General features: G+C 35.4%; 1 protein-coding gene across 6 annotated transcripts in view; it reads left to right on the top strand.

Annotated features, from left to right (window-relative positions):
- Positions 1–23,780, top strand: part of SOCS5 (suppressor of cytokine signaling 5) — a 126,753-nt gene that overhangs the window by 83,345 nt on the left and 19,628 nt on the right. For 2 of the 6 annotated variants that reach the window (XM_064494522.1, XM_031466947.2), the window contains exon 2: positions 6,368–6,532. The exons of the other annotated variants lie outside the window; for them this stretch is intronic. The gene's annotated coding sequence lies outside the window, so the exon portion shown is untranslated. The remainder of the gene's footprint in view (positions 1–6,367; positions 6,533–23,780) is intronic. 6 annotated transcript variants of the gene reach the window in all.

Genomic DNA, 23,780 nt, shown 5'->3' with positions numbered 1-23,780 from the left:
ATTACTGAGAAATGCCCCTTCTGTCTGGCTTGATTGCCCCATGTGTTCATCAAGGTTTATTCACCCCAGCTGGTAGAAACTGAACGCTCGATCCTGACCCTGTGTAAACTCTGGGAGATGTTTGGCTTAGAGCTCATCAGTCTTTGTTATTTTCTTGGAAGTTTTTCTCTGTCTAGCCTCATAGATTTAACACAACACACATATGTAGATTGGTATTTAGCCAGAAACTCCAGGAGACCCCTTCTGTAGGTTGTTGAGCACTTCCTTTGTGGTAATACGCCCTGCAAATTCTAGCTACCTCAGACTCCACAAATTCCGGGCTCTGTCACCTCAGCTGTTGATTCTATTTGGGTTCCCCCTTCCTTTGTTGTAGTTCCAGACAGAAAGCTGGGGCAATCTTTGGGCTCACTTCGTTTGTGAGGCTTCTTTCAGAGGTCCTATTTCCATACTGCCTGTTACCTAGTGTCTGAAAATAATTGCTTCATGTTTTGTCAGGTTTTCTACTTGTTTGTGTCAAGAAGACTTCTGGACCTTGTTACTTCCTTTTGCCTTCATTTTTGAAGGATATTTATGCTGGATGTAGAATTTTAAGTTGATAGTTTTGTTTCATTTTTTTCTTGTAGCACTTTGAAGTCATCATTTCAATATCCTCTAGTTTACATTGTTTCTGATGAGAAGTTAGTGGTCATTCTTACCATTGTTCACTTGATGTAATGTCTTTTTACCCTCTCTGGCTGTTTTAAAGATTTTTCTCTTTTTCTCTTTATCTTTGGTTTTCAGCAATTTTATCTATTCTAGGACTAGCTTAGCCCTCATACTGAGGCACAACCTTTCTGAAATCTCTGTCAAATGCCTGCTGTGTTCATTGAGGTCTCTCCAGTCTGGCTGCCAGGAATTTGACTGTATCTCACCCAGATCTTTGCAAGCCCAGGTAGTTGTTCAGCTCATGCTCCGTAGTTGTTCTTTCCCCAAATTTTATTCTTTGGCTGGCCTCATGGAATCTTGCTTTGTACATTTGTAGCTTAGTCTCCAGGCAAAGAATTAGGAAATCTCTCTCCGGACTGTTGAAAGTTTTTCTTTCCACAGCTTCCTTCTTTCTTGTATTCTCCTTAAATTCCATTGACCTCCGTCTGTAGCTTCAAACTTGGAGCTCTGTTTCCACAAATCAGTGAAATGTCTGTGTTCTTTTGGGGTTTCCCTGCCTTGTGGCACAAGCAGAAAGCCAGTGTGTTCATGAGCCTCAGGAATCACAGTCCTGCACTGCCTGTTGTTCAACATCTGAAAATAATATTTCATACATATCGCCCAGTTTGATGGTCGTTCACAGCAGGAGGTCTAGCCTAGGAGCAGTTAGTTACGCCATCATAACTGGAAATAGAAGTGTAGAATTTCATTTTAATTTTTCTTCTTTTTAAAAACTCTTTATGATTTTTGGTGTGTTGAACTTTATTTAGAGTATAGCTTCATTAAAAAAAATAATGCCAACTCATATTTTAATTTTCAAGCCATACAGAGAGATACAAAGAAAAAAGTTTGAAAAAAAGCAAGCCAGCTCAGTATTCCACAACCGAGATTACCCTGGTTATTTTTATCACTTCATATCTCTTATTGCAAATATGCATAGAGAAGAATAACTTATTTTAAAATTGATTTATATAATTCATACTATTTAAGTTCAATTACCAGAGGTAAATTTCTTAAGTGAAAGCAACACTGGAAAAATTGCTCAAGCACAATACCTGCTGTTGGTAGGGGCATAAATTGGTACAAATTTCTAAATGGCTATTTTAGCTCAAGCTGCTGTAACAAAGTACCACAAACTGAGAGTATTACAGGTGGTTTATAAACAAAAGAATTTATTTCTCACAGTTTTGAAGGCTTGAAGTCTCAGATCAGGGTGCCAGCCTGGCTGAATTCTGGTGTGGGCCCTCAGGGTTGCAGACTGCAGACTTCTTGTATCCTCGGATGGCAGAAAGAGAGCTAGCTGGCTCTCTGGCCTCTTCTTATAAGGGCACTAATCCCATTCATGAGGGCTCCATCCATCTCCCAAAGGCCCACCTTCTAAGTACCATCACATTTGGGGATTAGATTTCAACATGAATTTTTAGGGGGACACAGACATTCAGTCCATTACAGTGACAGTTTGGCAATATTCAGAATCCTTAAAAATGTTCACATCCCTTGGTCAATATTGCTAATTATTAGAGAAATGCAAATCAAAACTGCAATAAGGTATCACCTCACACCAGTCAGAATGACCATCATTAAAAAGCCTACAAATAATAAATGCTAGAGAAGGAGTAGAGGAAAAAGGAACCCTCCTATACTGTTGGTGGGAATGTAAATTAGTGCAGCCACCATGGAGAACAGTATGGGCCGTAAAAGACTAAAAATAGACTTATCATATGATGCTGCAATCCCACTCCTGGGCATGTATCTGTAGAAAACTCTAATTTGAAAAGACACATGCACCCCAATTCCTAGCAGCACTATTTACAATAGCCAAGACATGGAAGCAACCTAAATGTTCATCAATACAGATAAAGAAAAAGAAGATGTGGTGTGTGTGTATATATATATATATATATATATATATATATATATATATGTGTATATATATATATATATATATATATGTATATATATATATATATATATATATACGATGAAAATTACTCAGCCATTAAAAAAAATGAAATAATGCATGCAGCAACATGGATGGACCTAGAAATTATCATATTAAGTGAAGTCAGAGAAAGACAAATGTTATATGATAACTCCTACATGTGGAATCTAAAAAAAATGATACAAATGAATTTATTTACAAAACAGAAACAGACTCACAGACATAGAAAACAGATTTACATTTACCAAAGGGGAAAGTGGGGGCAGGGGGATAAATTAGGAGTTTGGGATTAACTCCTAATTTATATACTATATATAAAAAAGCTAAACAAGGACATACTATATAGCACAGGAAACTATACTCAATATCTTGTAATAACCTATAATAGATGAGACTCTGAAAAGAATAGATATATATATGTATAACTGAATCACTTAGCTGTATACATGAAACTAACACAATATTATAAATTAACTGTAGTTCAGTTTTTTAAAATGGTTTTTTAAAAAGCTGCTTAAAGCAAACTGAACAGCCTTCTTTATTTAAAAATCAAAACTAAAAAACCCCAAAATTTTCAAATTACTTCTGTTTGGAATTTAATCTGATTATAATGAAAAATGATTTGGATTTTCTTTTGGAAAATATACTGTTTGCTAAATAGATAACAATTCAGACATGGTTTCAGTGGAATCACTTAACAGAAAATGCAGCCTTTAGAAATATTTATCTGAAATCCCTTTCTAAGATACATGTATTACAGTGTTCATAGCAGCACTATTTATAATAGCCAAGACATGGAAACAACCTAAATGTGCCTTGACAGACAACTGGATAAAGAAGTTGTGGTGTACACATACACACACAATGGAATACTACTCAGCCATAAAAAAGAATAAAACCATGCCATTTGCAGCAATATGGATGGACCTAGAGACTGTCATACTAAGTGAAGTAAGCCAGAAAAAGAAAGAAAAATATATATCACTTATATGTGGAATGTTTAAAAAGTGACATTAATGAATTTATTTACAAAACAGAAACAGACTCATTGACATAGAAAACAAACTTATGGTTACCAAAGGGGAAGGAGGGGGAGGGATAAATCAGAAGTTTGGGATTAACAGATACACATTACTATGTATAAAATAGATAAAATAGATAAACAACAAGGATCTACAAGGATCTATATTTAGTTCCTAAGCTATAATGGAAAAGAGTCTGAAAATATATATATATATGTATGTATATGTATAACTGAACTGCTTTGCTGTATACATGAAACTAACATTGTAAATCAACTACATTTTAATTAAAAAAAAAAAGTTCACATCCTTTGCCCAGAATTCCACTTTTAGGAATTTATTATAAGGAAATAAGAGATGCGTACATATTCATGAGTGGTATGTGTGTGTGTGTGTGTGTGTGTGTGTGTTATTCATGACAATCCTGTTTATAATATTTAGAAATTAGAAGCCTCTTAAATGATTAAATTATGCTACAGCCATACACTGTAAAATCATTACAAATCATGTTCTTTAAATTTTGGTTTGGTATACTAATTAAAATGTAAAAAATCAGTAGGTGATAAAAGTCATGAGCTTTAGGATGTTTAAGGGTATAAAATAAAAGAAAATATTCACAATATGGTAAATGAAAAAAGTACAATAATACTTTTGAGTTTCTTAAACAGGAAATATTTATTAAAAAGATGGGATATAAAATAAAATATATTAAAAATATATAGAAAAACTATTTAAAACTCACCCATAATCTTGTGCCCTAGAATATGATTAAATTTTGGTTTTATGTTTTACTTCCTAGTATATTATTTTTGCGTATGTATATATGTGGTCTTTTTTTTTTAAACAATTAAATTGTACTGTACATGCTAAAAATATGTTAACTTTGAATAGATTATGGGTTATTTTTCAGTTATCTTGTATACTGCTTAATATTTTTCACATCAACAGTAAGCACGTACTATGTTCATAGTCATATAAAAACAACTTAATTTTTTAAATTCTGCTGAAATTAATGATTGAGAAGATGAGTGAAGAAACATTTATGTAAGTGACCATAGTTTTTCTCATCTTAATCATGCCTCTTCTCCATTTTTGCACATACTTTTAGCTTGAGCATTATCAGTATAGATTTTAGTGAAACAGATGTTTATTCTTATACTATATGTGTAATATATATCCCAAACATTTTCCAATTTTAAGCAGTCTCCCATGTTTCCTAGTTTAAAATTATGAGTTTCTGTCAACTACGGCTTGTACACTTGAAGAGATTTAATATTGCTTTATTTCCTTTTTCCTTTTTTTCTAGAGCTGTTTTTTTTTAAAGTTTTTCTCTTGCTTTCTCAGCCACTGTTACTGCCCACCTCCTTGCAGATGTGGATGTACTTAATGCTAAAGAGAGAAGTCATAGTCTTTAATTTTTTCAGTAAAATATTATATTTGCTGTCTCCATCCCTGGCATCTTAAGCATATGGACCTGGTGCTCTTCAGGAACTCACTCTAGTGACTCAGCTCCACATTTTTTTCTATATATAGAACATGTTAGAAATCCAGTGGAGAAAGTTAATATTCTAAAGAAGAGACAAAGGAATGTTGTGGTTAGTGAACAAAGAAAAAATAGATATGTCCTCCAGGGAGGCGCCGTTCATACCAGACCTCCGAGAACGACCTTAACTTGAACAGCCTGTTGTCTGTCCTCAGCAGTTGGAGACCCAGAAACTCATTTTGGTCAGGGGAACTGATGTTGTGCTGAGCAAGTTTACTGAGGACTCATATGGGAAGCACAGTTAATTTCTTAATTTACATTAAGAAATAGGGGGAGGGTATAGCTCAAGTGGTAGAGCACATGCTTAGCATGCATGAGGTCCTGGGTTCAATCCCCAGTACCTCCTCTAACAAATCAACAAGTAAACCTAATTACCTCCCCCCACCAAAAAAAAGAAGAAGAAGAAGAAAATACATTAAGAAATAATATCAAGCCATGATATTTTGATAACCCACATCTTCATTTTAGGACATCTTCCAAAGGGATGTGAACAGCTGGGTCTACTATCAGAGTGTTTTCCTGAAGGTTCAAGGCAGTGCATCCTTCTTTGAGCACCTTATTTTTAGGCTTTGTGAAGGATTCCGTAGCTGTGGGCAAATTACTTATCCTCTGAACCCCAATTTTCTCATCATTAAAATCATGTTTTGCCTCCTAAGCTCGTTGTGAGAACTAAATTAAGGTAATTAAGGTGACTAGCCCAACGCCTAGCACATAGTTGCATTCAGGAATTGTTCACGATTCATTTTCTCCTGCTTCTAGATGTGAGGTCTGGAAGTTAGGCATTCTTGATCTTTCCTTGCTCCCTGTAGGCATTGCTGGGAACTCTACTGGGCTTGGTGTTAAGGTACTAACGCTGCTTGATTTATGAGAATATTGTTGTTCTGAGTCATAAAATTTTTCTCAATCTAGTGAAGAACTGTGATGAACCTTTGGATAGGTTAAATTTTCACTGTGAGATCTAGCCATTTTAGTATTTTGAGACTAAGGTAAAAATCGTTCTTTTAAGAAATTCAGTAGTGTCTGCCTTTTCAATTTGGCATTTCTAAAGTAGCTTGATATTTCTTGTGAAACAAACAAGTAAAACCCAGATAATAAATTTAATAAGCTGTTTTTGCTCATAGCTCACAACTTAGTAAGGTTTGTGTTGTTAATATTTCCCCTTTATTATATTCATAGATTGTGATGTTGTAAAGGACCTGATCCCACTTCCTTTCTTCAGACGAGCTTACTGAGACCCAGAGAACCGGACTGAAACTAAGCCAAACAGCTGATGCATCAGAGGGGATCCCTGGGATTGTGAGGTGCCAGTGCAGCTGGGCCCAGGACAGTGAGGCCCTTGATGTAAGAGTTTGTACTCTGGAGGAGGCAAGGAGAGCAGCCAGCTCCTCCTTCAGGGTGTCAGCATCCTTTTCTTTCGTATGGTTGTGAGAAGGCGGTATTGAATTCAAGCAGCAAGCTTGCCATAGTCCTGAGTGGCAGACATCCTGAGTGAGTCCCTTCTAGAAGGAGCCTCTGCCTGCCGCTCCTTCCTGGTTTAGCCAAATCCAAATCAGAGTAAATGAACAAATGTCCTTTTTGTGTCAGGTACCATGTCTACTAACTAGGCACTGTGGAGCAGCTGGGACTTACCCAAGAGTTGGCAGAGCTGAGACAGGTCTCTAAACTCTAGCGCACTCTTCTTTTTGCCATATCCCTGTGCCTCCCTACATTAGACGAATTTATTTTCTCTTCTGAATTACCATTTGACTTCTACAGGAGACTTGTTAGAAAATGTTTTGACATCTATTTAGATGTTATTCTCTAACTGTTCTCCATAGTACTTTCTTATTTACAGTTCTGCTGTTGCATCTCACGGGTATGTATTGTGTCCTCAGCTTCAGGACCTATTCCTTTTCATCTCTTTTGTATGACCCTTAGGGCTTGGAATATTTTAAGCATTCAGTAAATTGTTGATCAGTAGGTAAATATTTGTTATCAAATTTTTGACTGGGCCAAACTTTACATCTTTTAAGAAAATAGACTGATGTTTTATTCCAGCTGTCAAGATTCAGAGAGCAGGAATTAGACAAACATTTCATTATGCATCAACCTTTACATTTTAACATATTTTCAACTTTAGAAAGATCTGGATTTGCTATTTAAAGCTCATAGCCTTAGAAGATTTAAGATTGAAAAGTTATAAAAGTGTTATTGTCATTTGAAAGAAGTCGAGAGCTCCCACAGCACTTTTAATGCTTTAAAAGCTAGGAAAAGTTATGGATGGTGAGATTGGTCACTTACTTAAATTTGTGACTTGTGGTCTTCTGGTTGTGTTTTTGTTTTTTTAAATTACAGTCTAAGATCTAACTTTTATGGCAGCCATTGCAAAATACATATGGTTATAGAGGATAGCTGTCTTAAATTATTATCCTTTGTGTGCTTTGGTGGACTCATTTGCTATGGGTTTATTTCTTGGGAGGGAAGAAAAAGAAATATTTCATGCCTTCTTAGAGTGGTTTACAGAGTAGTGCAGTTAAAACGAGTCTTAGTACTTGATCCCAGTCAGCAGTTAAAAATTGTATATATTTAAGGTATACAGTGTGATGACTTGCTACACTTATACATTGTGAAATGATTACTGCAGTCAAGCTCATTTACACATCCATCACCTCACATAGTCACCTGTTTTTTAATGGAGGTGAAAATATTCAAGATCTGTTCTTGCAAATGTCGAGTATACAATACAGTGATATTAACCATAGTCACCATGCCATACATCAGATCTTCAGAAATTATTTTATAACTGAAAGTTTGTACCCTTTGACCAACATCTACCTATTTCCCCCACTCCCCAAGTCCCTGGCAACCACCATTCTACCCTCTATTTATTTATTTATTTATTTATTTATTTATTTATTTATTTATATAAAATTTATCCAGTCAGCATTCTTAAAAGGGGATTCAGATGAGAAAAATCTGGATAAACCATTGTAAATCTATAATTGCTATTAGAAAAACAAAGCACATACCATACTGCTGATGGATAATGTCATTTTTATTTCAAGGACCAAATGAACATTTAGTATGAATGTGGAATCTTCATTCAGACTTCCTTTTGACTTGATATATGCTCTATTTGTTTTGTATCACATTATCTTTTTCACATTGTGATATTACGTATTTGTGTTTAGTTGTTATTAGGTATTAACAGCCTGTATGGTTGGTTGAGGGATATAGTTGTTTCTGAGTCTAGAATTTATACCTATGCCATATCTTTGTATAATTTTTAAAAATTTAAGTCTCCTGCCAGATGTCTCCACATGCTCCCATTTCATACTCAAAACATTTATTTTGAGCTTTAATTTGTAAAGAATTAGAAAGTTCTAAGATAATTTATGCTATGCATTTTTTAAAGTTTAAATACTTTTGATTAACATACAGGAAAATTTACTTTTTTGGTATATAATTATTTAAATTTTAACTCATCTACAGATCCATGTAACTACCACCACAATCAGGATACAAAACCATCAGCCCCACACCCCAGACTCCGTCATGCTACCCCTTTGTATCACACCCCAAACCCCTGGCTATCCTGTCTTAACCTCTTGACAACCACTGATGTCATATAGATGGAGTCATACGATGAGTAACCTTTTGAGACTGGTTGCTTTCACTCACAGTAATGCTTTTGAAATTCATCCAAGCTATTGCATATATCAATAATTCATTCCATTTTATTGCTCAGTAATATTCCATTGATAAACTGCCCTTCAGTTTGATTATTCAACTATTGAAAAAATTTGAGTTATTTCCAGTTTGGGGTGATTATGAATAGAACTGTTATAAACATTTATGTACAGGTTTTTGTGTGAGCACAAGTTTTTATTTCTCTAAGATAAGTACCAAGGAGTGAGACTGCTGGGTTGTATGGTTAAGTATATATTTAACTCCATAAGGAGCTGACAAACTTTTTCAGAATGGCTGTCCCATTTTGCATTCCTACCTGTAGTGTATGAGTTGTAGTTGATCTCTGTGTTCTCCAGCATTTGGCGTTACCACCTTTCCTTTTAAGTTTTAGCTGTTCTACATTATGCCTTTAATTTGGATTTCCCTACTAACTAAAAATATTGAACATATTTTAATGTAGTCAGTTGCTCTCTATCTAGCTCTTTGGTGAACTTTCTGTTCAAGGCTTTTGCCCAGATTTTAATTGGGGTCTATGCTTTCTTACTGTTGAGTTTTGAGAGTCTTTCCACACTCAGAATACAAATCCTCTGGCAGATACGCCATTTGTAAATATTTTCTCCCAGTCTTGTAGCTTGCTTTTCATTTTCTTGACAATGCCTTTCACAAAACAAAAGTTTTTAATTTTTAAGTTCAGTTTACAGTTTTTTCCTTTCATGGACCATGCTTTTGGTGTCATGTGTAAAAAATTCTTTGCCTAACCCCATGTCACAGCAGTTTTATCCTGTAGATTCTAAAAGTTTTACAGCTTTGCATTTTATATTAAGATCTGTGATCCAGTTTCAGTTAATTTTTATATAAGATATGAGGTGTAGGTTATATCTTTGCCTATGGATATCCAGTTGTTCCAACACCATTTTTGGAAAAGACTACCCTTTCTCCGTTAAATTGCCTTTGCAACTTTGTCCACAGTTGGCCATATTTGTGTGAGTCTGTTTCTCAGCTCTATTCCATTGATTTATATGTGTTTTTATATGTCTGTTCTTTAACCCAATACCATACTGTCTTAATTACTATAGCTTTAAAGTAAATTTTAATATCAGTTAGTAAGAGTCTTTCAATTTTACTCTTTTTTAAGAATTGACTATTTTAGTTCCTTTGCTTTTGTTTTTAGAATAAGTTTGTATATATAAGAAATACAATTGTGTTTAATCTACAGATCAAATGGGAAGATTGATACCTTTACTGTGTTGAGCTTCCAATTCATGAATATGATACATCTTTCCCTATATTTAGGTCTTCTTTGATTTCTTTAATAGGGGTGTAGTTCTCAGCATATATAGCTCTTGTATGCATTCTGTTAGATTTGTACCTCAGTATTTCAAAATTTGGGGGGCTATTGTAATGACATTTAAAATTTTCAGTTTCTAGCTGTTCATTGCTAGTGTACAGAAACGTGATTGATTTTTGTGTGACTTTGTATCTTATGACCTAATAATTTTACTTACTAGTTTTAGCAGATTTTGTGTACATTCTTTGAAATACCTATGGAGATAATCATGTTGTCTGCAAATAGGACTTACTTTTTCTTTCTAATCTGTATGCTTTTCTTTCCTCCTGCCTTCTCATACTGGCTAGGACTTCAAGTACAGTGTTGAATAGAAGTAGTGAGAGTAGATATCACTGACTTGTTCCCAGTCATAGGGGGATAATATTCAGTCTTCCACCTTTAAGTGTGATGGCTACAGGCGTGTCCTTCTTTGAGTTTATTTTGGTCTTCTTTTTTTCTAATTTAAGGTGGACACTTAGTTTTTCTTTTGAGAATTTTCCTCTTTGCTAATATAAGCATTTAATGCTATAAATTGTCCCCAAGCATTGCTTAACTGTATTGTACAAATTCTGATGTGTTTTTATTTTCTTCCAATTAAAAATATCTTCTAATTTCCCTTAAGATTTCCTCTCTGACCTGTGGATTATTTGTAAGTGCATCATTTAATTTCCAAATTTTTAGAGATTTTTCTGTTATTGATTTCTAGTTTAAGTTCATTATAGTCAGAGGATGTATTTTGTGTTAGCTTAAGTTCTTTTAAATTTGCTGAGATTTGTATTATGACCCAGGATAACATCTATCTTGGTGAACATTCTCTGCGTACTTGAAGAGAAAGTGAACTCTGCTCTTGTTGGGTGGAGTGTTCTGTAAATGTCAGTTAGATCCAGTTGGTTGATGGTGTTGTTCATTTCTATATCCTTGTTAATTTTATGTCTACTAATTATATAGATTACTGAAATCAGAGTGTTGAAGTCTCCAACTATAATTGGAGATTTATGTATTTCTCCTTCCAGTTCCGTCAGTTACTGCTTCATGTATTTTGAAGCCCTGTTGTTAGGTGTACACACATGTAGGATTATTGTGTCTTCTTGGTGAATTGATCCTTTTATCATCATATAAATGTCCCTTTTTATGCCAGGTAATTTTCTTTGTTTTGAAGTTTATTTGATACTAATGTAGTTTTTTTAAAAATTAGTATTTCCATGATACTTCTTTTTCCATCCTTTTACTTCTAACCTATTTATATCATCATATTTGAAGTAAACTTTTTGTAAGTGGCATATTATTATTATTGGTCCATATTTTTTTAATCCATTCTCATAATCTTTGTCTTTTAATTGGTATGTTTAGTTGCTTTTCATTTAATATCATCACTTATGTGTTTGGATTTAGTGCCACCATTTTATTTGCTTTCTCTTTGTTCACTTTGGTGTTTGTTTTTTTTCCCCTCTTCTGGTCTTTTGGGTTATTTGAAGAACTTTTAGTATTCCACTTAAATATATCTGTTGTGTTTTTTACATATCTCATTGTAGTATTAGTGTGGGTATGTGTGGCTGCTCTAGGGATTATAATATCTAAATTTTTATAGTCTACCTAGGATAAGTATTTTCCCAGTTAAGTGGGAGGTAAAAATCTTAACACTATATATTTCTTTACCCTCCTCTTCTTTTGTTGTATTGTCTTATATGTTATATCTACATACATAGAAAACCCCATCAGATAATGTTACAGCTTTTGCTTTCAACCACCAAACATATTTAAAAGAATGCAAGAAGAAAAAGATACTATATTGTATTTACCTAGATGGTTATTATTTCTTTGTTCTTTTTCATTTCCAATGTTCCATTTCCCTTCTGCCATTTAGCAGTTCTTTTAGAGCTGATTTGCTGGCATTGAATTTTCTTCGTTTTACCTTCACCTGAGAGTGTCTTTGTTTTGCGTTCATTCCTGAAGGATATTTTCCCTGGATGTAGAAATTCTGTGTTGACATTTCTTTTCTTTCAGTCTTTTAAAAATATGCCATTTTCTTCTGGACTTAATGTTCTGGTGAGAAATTCACATTCATTCAAATCACTGTTCCCCTAGAAGACATGCATCCCTGAGATACTACATTTTGGTATTTTTAGCTGCTGACTTTTGGAATAGTTAAGGTTTGTGCAGCAATGTAACTATTACAATGTGAAAGTAAAAAATTCCCGTACTATGTCAGGCAGCTGTGAAATGAGGACTTGCAGTCATTAGGTCTAGGAAGGCCATCCAGGCAATAGTTATAATCTGTGATCCTTGAACCCCTGGGCCCAAGAATAAACTTTAGAGATATGTGAACCCCACAAATTACATGTAGAATTATATGGCAAAAAGAAACAAAGCAAGAAATGCATCACTTTTTTTTCCTGGCTTTCAAATTTTTTCTTCGCTTTTAGTTTTTATCAGTTTGACTATGATGTGTCTAGGCATGGATTTCTTAGGGGGTTATTCTATTTGGGTTCTCTGAGCTTCTCAAATCTATATGTACATGTATCTTTTGCTAAGTTTGGGAAGTTTTCAGCCATTATTTCTTCAAATGCTTTTCTGCACTGCACTCTTTGACTCTCCTTTTAGGATGCCAGTGACACCAGTGTTAGACCTTTTGGTGTCACAAAGGTCCTTGAGCCTCTGTTCATTTTTTTTTTCCTTCTTATTGTTCAGATTTGATCATTTCTATCAATCAGTCTTCAAATGTACTGACTTTCTTTTGTCATCTCCATTTTGCTTATTGAGGCCATCCAGTGAATTGTTTCAGCTGTTGTATTTTTCAGATCTAAAATTTACATTTGGTTCTGGTTTTTTTGCCAAAACCATCTATTCATTTCAAAAGTGTTTGCCATTCTTGGATCATTTTTATATTGGCTGCTTAAAGCCTTTGTCAGATAATTCCAACAACTGTGTTGTCTCAGTGTTGTTGTCTGTTTAATGTCCCATGCAAGTTGAGATTTTCCTGGTTCTTCATATGCCAGGTAATTTTTGGATTGCAGTATTATGAGACCCTAGGTCTTGCTTAAATTCAATGGAGAATGTTCATTTTTGTGTTTCAGCAAGCAGTTGACCCTGTTGGTTTAGTCTGCAGGATGCAGCTAGCTTTCTGTGCATTGTGATTTCAATATTAGTTCAGTTTTCAAAGCCTGCAGTGCTCTGCTGTTTGGATCTGCCCACTGACAGTTTGAGATAAGTGACTATCTCTTTGTTCAGTTCTCAAAGTTTTTAGTTTGCTGTTAGGATAAGATCCATGCCGTGTTCAGCTCTGGAGTGAGCCCAGGCATTCATAATCAACTTTATGGAGTCGCTTTTCTGAGTTCTTCCCACTCATCTGTTTCCCCTATGCTTTCTGCTTCCCTGGGATCTCCCCCTTTTTAATCCTCCAGCCAGAAAGCTTTGTCTGCTGTGCTCACTTCCTGTGATTGTGCCCACATCAAGGGACAAGTGGTGGGAGCACAGAGAGGAGAAAAAAAAAAAAGTTGGGAGAGAGGTTTGCCCTGCCCTCTTGAAACCGCAGCTCTGGGATTGGAGAGGAAGGAGTCCCTCCCTAGGACTTTTCTATACCTACAGGCCCCCTGCTGTTACTGCTAGATCCCTTTTCTGCCCAAGCCTGAGCCAAAGGTCTTCTCCTAAAACAGTGTCTACATTCATGCCCACTTCCAAGTTTACCCAGTCCAGGTGGCAGGATACAAGAGGGAAAAAAGTAAACCTACCCATAGTTCTGTGGTGCTTTGAATTCTTCCATAGTCTGCCTGCTACCATTTACTTGTCAGTCTTTAAATAGCTGCTTCATACATTCTGTTTAGGTTTTATAGCTGTATTCAGTAGGAGAGACAGGGTGGAGTGTTTTTACTTTATTTTAGCTGGCACTGGAACCCTGTATTGTGTACTTTTAAGTATGGCACTCATTTATTCAGCCAGCCTGTGTCCTTATCATTTGAGTCCTCACCCTGTTCTGAGCACTTTAAATATATTATTTGTTTAATTCTCTGACAATTGCCCCCTTGTAGACATGAGGAAATTGAGGAGTAAAACTCTTAAATTAGGTCCAGAGAACACAGATAATAAGTGACAGGCTGGGATTTGAACAGAGACCCAAGGTGTGATCCTGGGACCAGCATCAGCAGACTCACTTGCTAGAAATGCAAAATCTCTAGCCCCACCTCAGATCAGTTAAATCAGAATTCTGGGAATGGAGCCCAGTCATTTGTTTTGATGAGCCTCTGTTAACCTGATGTATGCTAAATTTGAGCACCACTTCTCTGTGCTGTAGGACTTCACAAGAACTAGGTATGTTTTAGTTTCTCAGCAAAGCTTTAATGTAAGAAACTTTTCACCATTGAGACATATAGCAGTATGCTGAGTAAGAACTAATTTTCTTACTAAAGTCACTAACATTTAGCTTTAAAGTCACACTTTCCTATATTCAAGGTAACATTAGTTAAAATATAAATACTATGAATTTTAAAAGTTTAAGTGTGTGTGTGTGCAAAGAAATCAATTTAGATGTGGTTTTCAGCCAATAAATCACTTATCCTCTGGTAATTACTATTTATATAATACTCTGTATTTTAAATTTTAGGATATTAATGCTAATTGCCCTAGACTTAAGCATAACTTTTGATACAGGCTTAGATTGAGGTTTGGTTGGATAAAATGGCCCATATTTGGCAAATAGGTCCTATTTTGTATAATTTTATTTTTTTCACAATAAAAATGTGAAATGTATCACTCAGTTTAATTTGCATACCCCTGTAAGACATTTTATATAAACTTACCAATCAAAAAAAAAATCTATTAGAACACATCTCCAGTATCTGTTTTTTTAATTAGTCCATAATCCACACATTCCTTGAAGTATATGAAGTTTATTAGTACATTAGATTAGTGGGTATCTGTAGGTTAGTTTTGGAGTATTATCTTTTGTGATAAACTTTGGAGTTAGAAACGCTGTTCAAAAAAAAAAAAGACTGTTTAAATCCCATCTCTCCTTTTACTGATAGGGTGGCTGGGGGTGGGGCAGAGCAAATATTCTCCATTATGGAATTTGGCTTTATAGTTATCGTTATTTATATTAACTTTTAAGTCTGTTACTCTGTGATATCTGCATTAGTGAGACACATACTGATTGCTGAGTACTGCTGAGGAAATGTCAATATTAAGGTGAAGAGGCCCCTACCCTCAAGGAGCCTACTACCTACTGAAATAAACAAGGAAACAGTTGTTATTCCAAAAAAATTACTGTGAAAAAGATATGTACAGAGTATTGTGGTTATAGTGTTTTGGAGATAGGCTAGACTGGAGAACCTGTTAATGTCTGAAATCATCTGTGATGGTAAGTACAGCACAGAAATTCGTGACTGCTGCATACATACAGTCAGTTCTGCTGGGACAGGACATGCACACTCCTGAGAATCATCAACTCTAGCGGAAAATAGGATTGGGCCCAACACTTAAAAACTTCCTCGGAAACACATTTTTTTAAAAAAAGTGGGGACCTAGTTAAAATGTTTTGCATGTTAAAATGGAAATGGTTAAGAAAAAATAGATACTATAATAAGTATGGTGCTTTGCCTTGAAAATGACCCAAGGGTTGCTTATGAAGTGGGCATGGGAGAGGCTGCCTCTTGTGAGTTACTGTGCAGTGGTGGAAGGAAGGTGTCTGAAACCTGAGGAGGAGTTAACGGCAGAGGTGGCTGGGTGTGGCTCCGGGCAGAAGGTGAGCTGAGGTAGCCCGGAGGTGTTTGAGGTCTGTGTGTGCTGCGCATTCCTGCTCAGAGCAGCTGGGTGCAGGTTTCCGCATTCATCTAGGGTTTAAGGGCACAGAAGCAAATGAAATTCGTGTAGTGCTTATGTTGCTCCCTAGTACAACAAGCACAGTGAAACAAATTTGAGTTTTCCAAACAAATATTATAGCAGCACTGACTGTAACAGGGCTTTTCCCTCCTTCTGAGACTAGTTTACCAACACACCTCTGGAGATGCAGCTCTTTAGTGAGCCTGGTAGAGTCTCAGAAGACTTGACAGAGAAGATGACTGTTGAACTGAGACTTGACAAATTTTTGCCAGTTATGGCAAAATAGAAGGAGGGCATTCCAGGCAGGGGGAACAGCAGCACCTGAAAAAGCATGCAGATGGAAGCCTGGTATGTTCGGGGAAACGCCTATGTAGTTCAGTGTTACAGGATTAGAACTTGGAAGGAAAGAAGGAAAAGGAAAAACACTGCTAATAAAACATACAGGCAGGGGCCAAATTCTCAATGACGCTTTATGCCACTTGAAAGAATTTATATTTTATCTCTCGGAGGGTAGAGAACACTGAAGATTTTTCAACAGTGAATTATATTTAGAGCGCTCACTGTAACAGTATGGAGGGTGAATGGAAAGAGATCCAGCCAGAGTCTGGGAACCTAGTGGGATAAGGAGGAACTAGCGCGGCTCTTTCGTAGGCTTGACCCCTTTGAGAATATTCTAACAGCTGTAGATGCTTGCCAGCATCTGTGTCCTTTCTGTGTTCCTAGAAGTCACAATTACCGTAATCCTCTTTCTTGGTTTCAAGGGCTAGGCCCATGACAGTCTTCTATAGGGTGATGCGTCAGGTGAACCTATAACCAGCTTTCACAGTAGGTGGTTTCACTGTTAGCTTTATTTATAGTGTTTAGAAATGATGTGGTGAATCGTTACTGGAGAAGTCTTATCGTTGCAATGTGCATTCACTGAGAAAGAATTACATGGGTCAAAGTTCTCTGCCTGTTGGAGTCCTATTTTTGCCTAAATTATTTTATAAAGAATAACTATTGTAAGGGATATCATATGAAATTCAAGGGTTAAAATATGATATAACTACAGTCTTTCAAGCAAAGTTAGATACAGATGATTTGAATTACAGGTTTAAATTTAAGTCTAAATTAGGAAAGCCATCTAGCTCACCCTTTAAAAACTTTAATCTTTTCTCACAGGGTTCCTTAGCTTATTTGATGCTTGTTACCAGAGGGTACTGATAAACCCTATAATCTGGTCGAAGATATCAAAGATACTCTAAAACCAATTGAAAACAGGAATATCAGGATAAAACATAAAAAAACACATCCTACAGTTTTCTAGTTAATAAACCTGATCAACATGTAGTAAATACTTGTTAAAAGGCTAAAATGCAGTACTTAACGTTTAGGAAGAGCTAGTGACAAAAATAATGGAAACATTAAGAGACTTTTAAAAAATTTTTCTGATCTTCGAAACTTTGGAGACTATAATTAATGGATTCTGGATTTACAGACTATATTCCTTCTCAGTAATTTGTCTTTGATACTTTTATGAGGTAATAGTTTGGTGCTGTTTTTTATTTTTTTGATGGGGCATTGGTGGGTTTTTTTTAATTCTAAAACTAAAAATTTACAAAAATAATACATGATTATTGCAGAAAAATAAAAGAATACTACTTGCATAAATAAAAATTAAAGCTCTTAATAACCTTAAAGAGTGCTGGTTGTTTTCATCTCTCATCATTTTTATAACTCTTCTTTGATAGGGTAGGATATTTGATTATCAAATACCAAGTTCTGACTATAGACTAGATGACGTTCAGTTGTTACTTAATAACTTTTGACAGCCACTTGTGAAAAGAAACCATAGGTATATGCATATAATAAAAATGTGTTATTATCAGGTGGTCATAATTATAGTCTAATTCACTGACCTCAGTTCACTTTAAAAGGCAGATTCTAATCTTTACCTCAACCAGTCATTGCCAAATTATATGAATATTCCCTTTTTTCTGTGTTGTTTATATTCCTCTCCCTTAACTCTCTCAGTCTTTTCTTTGTGCCAGGTATTATTTCTTCTAGCCCTCAGCATTTACGGAAATAATAGTGTGCCTTTAATAGAAACGAGGTTTCCTTTTTCTCCCTGACCCTGTCCTCACCATACCTTAATCTACATTTTTTTGTTTTCTGACTGAGCCATTTGGCGCTTCTAGACTATGCAGAGAATCATCTGTGATGTCATAGTCATTTAATACAACCAAGTTCAGGAATAAAAAGCACTTTTTTTTAGCATGGCATGTAAGACCATTTAGTCTTTCTTCCCAGCTTTTCAGGTTGCTTTTTCTTTTACTTCACTCCACCTACCCTGTACTCTAGCCATCTGAACTACTCCTCACCTTTTGAAAGCCAGACCCTTTCCTGAGTCTGTTGCACTCTCTCTGCCTGAAATGCCTTTCTCTACTTGGCACAAAATTACTCATTTTTTAGAACCTAGCTCAGAATCACCTCTTCTGTGAAGCCTTCCCTAACCCCTCGCATTGTTAGGATCAGGAACTGTGACAAGGAACAGAACCTTCAAAATAACAATGGTCTAAAAACAAGAGAGAATTTATTTCTCTCCTGTAAAAGTGGAATTTGCAGTGTAGGGCTGAAGTGACAGCTCTGCTCCATTAAGTCATGAGGGAAGTAATTTCTACCTCACAGCTTCAGAATCTCTCAGATTTAACCCTTGTCCTGCCTGTCCACACTGTTTTACACAGTGTGGTGTACAAAGAACAAAAAAGGGTCTAAGAGCATTTGTGAGCTGTCTCTTTAAAATTTCCCTAAAGCCCCAGCACTGCATATCTGCTTACATGTCACTGGTCCCAAGGAAGGTCTGGAAATAGTCTTTATTCTTGATGGCTCTGTACCAGCTAATTGTATTATTATGGAAGAAAGGGAGAAAGGTACACCCAGCAGCATGCCACACTTCCCTAGCGAAAGGTCGTTGCTTTGTGCTTTGTGTTCTCGACAGCACTCTAATTAGCGTTTGGGTTGTATTATAATTCATTTGCTCTCTCCACCAGATCGTGGACTTCTAAAGGTATTCAGGAAAATTATAGCAAAATTATCAGACATAAGCAGGTGACTATTTAAATATGCATGTGAACAGGGAAACTGCTTATATAAACACTTCTTAGACTTAACTTTTTTTCTTTTTTCTCCACTTTGTGTAGAGAAGTGAACACTGCCAATAGTAGAGGGTATGGCTTCTTTCCAGTAATGCCTCAAAACTGACCACCCAGATAGAATGCAGTTATTTAAAAGGTTGTATATTCTCTGTGTTATGCTGTATTTTAAAATTGTGGTCAAATATACATAAAAGTTACCATTTTAACCATTTTTAAGTGTGGCATTAAGTACATTCACATTGTTGTGCAGTCATTCCCCACCATCCATTACCAGAACTTTTCTATCTTCCCCAACAGAATCTCTGTACTTACTAAACCCTAATGCCCCGTCACTCCCTCCCCCAAGCCCCTGGCAACCACCATTCTACTTTCTATGAATTTGACTACTCTAGGAATTTTATATAAAGGAATCAGACAATATTTGCCCTTTTGTGACTGGCTTGCTTCGCTTAGCTTAAGGTCTTTAAGGTTTATCCGTGTTGTAGCATGTGTCAGAATTTCTTTCCTTTTAAGGCCGAATGTTATATATATAGAATCTCACGTTGTTTGTCCTTTTATCTATCAGTGGATGCTTGAGTTGCTGTGTTACATGGTTTTCTGTGAGATTTCTGTTTTCTACAGATATTCTTAGCACAAATAGTGTATTACTGTATTGTAATTTCGTCACAACTGCCCCCAGACACAAATCACATAATTACTTACCTTTTGAAAGGAAATTTAACACAAGTGCAAAGATAAAAACAATCACCTATATTGGAAACTTATTTTCGTAGGAGGTAATGCCCCCTCCCAACCCCAGTTTCTGAAGTATAAACTGAAATATAAATTATGAAAAATAAATGTGAAAAACATTATCCTGGTGTCAAATTCAGAAAATAGTTACAAGAGTGGAATTAGAAAGAAATATAGTAGCTTTTCACAAGAAAAATATAGATTTTGTTGTAATGAAGAGTCTCTTGATGATGTGTTAAAGACACAGGAGGGTACAAGCTGTGAATCCCGATCCTTGTGCAATGTGGAGGTTGTACCAGGACTAGACAATGAGAAAGACATTGTTACAGCTGTGGCCTGCTGGTTTTGCTTTTATGAAGTTTCTTTAGCATTGAAAAAGGTGATATATGGTTGGAGTGAGGAAAATTAGCTCCATTCCTATCACCTGACTTCCTTTGTTATCAGATGGAAGTTGTTTTAGTGACAGTAATTATTACTGGATGTTTGACTGCCAGTAATATGACTGATGCCTAGAAAATTATGGCTTTTGGCCTCTCTCCCATTAAACACACAGTGCAGATTAGCAATTAAATTCTTTTATTAAAATTCTGATTAAGTTTTCAGATAATTGCTTAAATAGAATACATGTCCCATGGTTTAAATAGAATCTCATACTTTCCCATTGCCGCTGATTGGTCAGTTTGGAAGTTTGGTGAGTCATACTTCTCTAGCCAACTTACAGACCAGCTGTTGATTTACTCAATTAACTGAGCCGAGACCAAAGCAGCAGAATAGAATAGAGCACCTTGGCTCTGACACTGTTTTGTCTTCTCTCTCAAAATCTGGATGTAAATTTCTTTTCTTCCCCTAGGTGTTTCGAGTTACAGGAAGCAGTATAAGACCTCCTTGTCTTTTAAATCTTTTGGTATAGTTGTAGAGATAAAATTGACATGCCTGAAAGGATCTGAGAAAAGAACACATTGTGGTGTTAGCAGTAGACTCTTTTAGAGAAATTAGAACTTGATGCATATATTAAAAATAGAATTGCATGGTGAAGGACAAAGTAATGGAGGTGTTTTAGAGTAAGGAGAATTAAGTTTGGATGAAATGGGGCATAATTATGGATAACAGTGAATAGAAAGTCAGGCACAAGAAGCTGTGTGTGACTGTTTAATGTTCCTGAAAGGAAGTGAGTCTGATGGTGTTACGAGTAGGAAGTGAGGAGAAACTAAGGTGTTGCAGAAATCTAGGAATGTGGCAACAGAAATCTGGACAAGGTTACTGACAGTGAAAGTGCAGGAAAAAAGGTAAATTTGAGAGCCATTCTGGAAAAAGAAACTGTTGAACTAGGTAACATTAAATATAATGGTGTCAAGTGGAGGAAAAGTAAAATAAAAATTTTCTAAGAAATTCCATAGAACTGTGTACTGCTATCCTAATTTGAGGAGAATTTTTTAAAAATGTGTGTATATATATGTATATATATATAGAGAGAGAGAGAGGGAGAGAGAGAGAAATACAGTTTACAGTGTTGTGTCCATTTCTGGTGTACAGAATAATGCTGCAGTCATACATGCACATACAGAAATATTCACTTTCTGGGGAGAATTCTTGATTTAACTTAAGATATGGTGAATGTGAGGTGTGATGAGGAATAGCCAAGTTGAGACACTTTGTAGGGTACTAGTGGACCGAAAAGTGGGTGGAACGTGGGTCAGATGTGTGCTTCTCCTACACAGCCAGCTGTGCTTGAGAAGGTGAGAAATGGTCCTAGAAAATACCTGATTATAACTGTAAAGGCAAGAACATATGTTCTCATAGTTTCCACATACCTGAAAAACCCTTAAAATCAAATAAGTTTTTGCCCATTAGCCTCATTTCAACTGAAGGGACTAGGTTAGTTAAATAGATGTAACTCATAAATTACATCCAGGAAACTGAAGTTCTTCTCCCATACTTAAGTAAGAAAGCAGAATCCAGATTGCCTTACGTAGCTAGTAAGATGCAAAACAGGGGCAAGAACTTATATTCTTTCATAAAGAACAACATCTTTAGTACAAATAGATATTGTGGCAGAATAATGTCATACCAAGGAGCATTGTGTTCTTAAATATCTTAACTTATTGAATTAACTATTTAAGTTGTAGTTTAATTTATAACATTTGAAGTAATCTAGTAGTGTGTAATTGAATGTTTCATGTTTTCCTTTAGTGGAACATTTAGTTGGAGTTGCTGTGCCAAACATTTATGGCTTTCTCTCAGAATGGCTCTTTGTGTATATAGCAAAACATTTATAACCATATGGAGTCAAGTAGAAGGAAAACTTTGCAAAAGAGTGTTTCTCTTATAATTAGAAATTATCTTAAGATACAGTATGATATAGTAATGATAAAGGTAGTGTAATGAGAGAAATAATAGTTTAGTATAGAGATGATTTGAGTTTCACTGAAGATAACTGAGGGGGTAGTACCTTCCTAGTGCCTGCAACAAGTACTGCTTTCTGCTTTCTTTCTCTTGTCTACACTTCTTTTTTTGCTCTTTATTTCTTCTTATGGTGAAATACAACATATATATATATATAGCATAGTGAGTAAAACGTAAAGGTATACTTTTATGAGAAATAAAGCATAATCACCACCCAGATTAAGAAACAGAACATTGCCAGTATACCAGAAGCCTGCTAGATGCCCCTTCCCATCCAACCCCACTTGTCTCCACCACCCATGTGTGTATCCCTAAATAATGTAGTTTACTTATGCCTCTTCTGTATACATATATAGACATATGCATATACGTCAATACATAGTCTTTTGTGTCTGACTTATTTTTGTGCTACTCATCCATGTGAGTGTAACATTTTTATTTCTCTGATGCATTGTATGTATACTCTTCCACCATATAAATATGCCATAATATATGTATTCTGTTCTGTTTCATGACATTGAAAAACTCAGCTATGACCACACTTCAGTTTGGATGTTTGATAAATTCTAAGAATGACTTTTTTTCATGTTTATTGGCGAAGTATGTATCTGATTTTGTGATTTTTTTTTTTTCTAGACATGCCCTTTCCTATTTTCCATTGAGGTGTTGTTTTTTTATCGTCTTATAAATGTATTAACACTTTGTTATATGTTGAAAATTTTTTATCCAGTTTATCATTTGCTCTTTAATTTTGTTTATGGCATGTTTTTGACATGTAGAAATTTAAAATGTTAAGTCATTTAGCATTTTGATAATTTCCTTTTGTTTTTCTTCAGCATTTTGTTTAAATAAGCTTTCCCATCTCTTCTTTGAGAGGTCAAATGGTTTCTTATATTTACTACTTTACTTATGGTGAGTCTGTTTTTACAATCCATTGAAATGCTCACTCATTCCTTTTATACAGGAACATTTGAGATTATTAAATTTTAGACCCAGAAGTGTATAGAGTTTTCTAGTTTCAGAAAATCTGTTAACTTTTATTCCCATCTACTTCCAAAAAGAAGAAAAAGATAATGAACCCACACATGGACATTTAGTAAAATAATTGATTTAGACTTACGCAAGTGAGTGGGAGGGGCATCTTCAAATCTGTCAGAAATTCCTGTTAGCAGTAACAGAAAAGAGGAGGAACTATGCAGTATCTGTTTCTCATTCTCTGCTTAAAGGAAGCTTATCAGTTTTCTTAAGAGAGAAATCTTGGCATTAGAGTCAAAGGGGAATTTTTGTGTGTGGGTCTTTATATGAGGAATGATGTCTTTGATACTATTTTTATAGAATATGGAATAATGTAAAGGCCATTTATTTTGTAAACTCTTGATGAAAGTTGAGGGCATACTGTTAAGTTGTAATTCTGGTAAAGTACTCTATCTGTAGGGAGTCAAAAATAATACAAACCACATATGTATCTTTCTGGTGAAGTAATCTGATAAGAAACAGAGCACAGAAAATCTCT

This window comes from Camelus dromedarius, chromosome 15 (genome assembly GCF_036321535.1).
Source record: "Camelus dromedarius isolate mCamDro1 chromosome 15, mCamDro1.pat, whole genome shotgun sequence".
Lineage (NCBI taxonomy): Eukaryota > Metazoa > Chordata > Mammalia > Artiodactyla > Camelidae > Camelus > Camelus dromedarius.
Note: the sequence above shows the minus strand (reverse complement) of the source record. Positions and strands in the feature narration are given on the sequence as shown.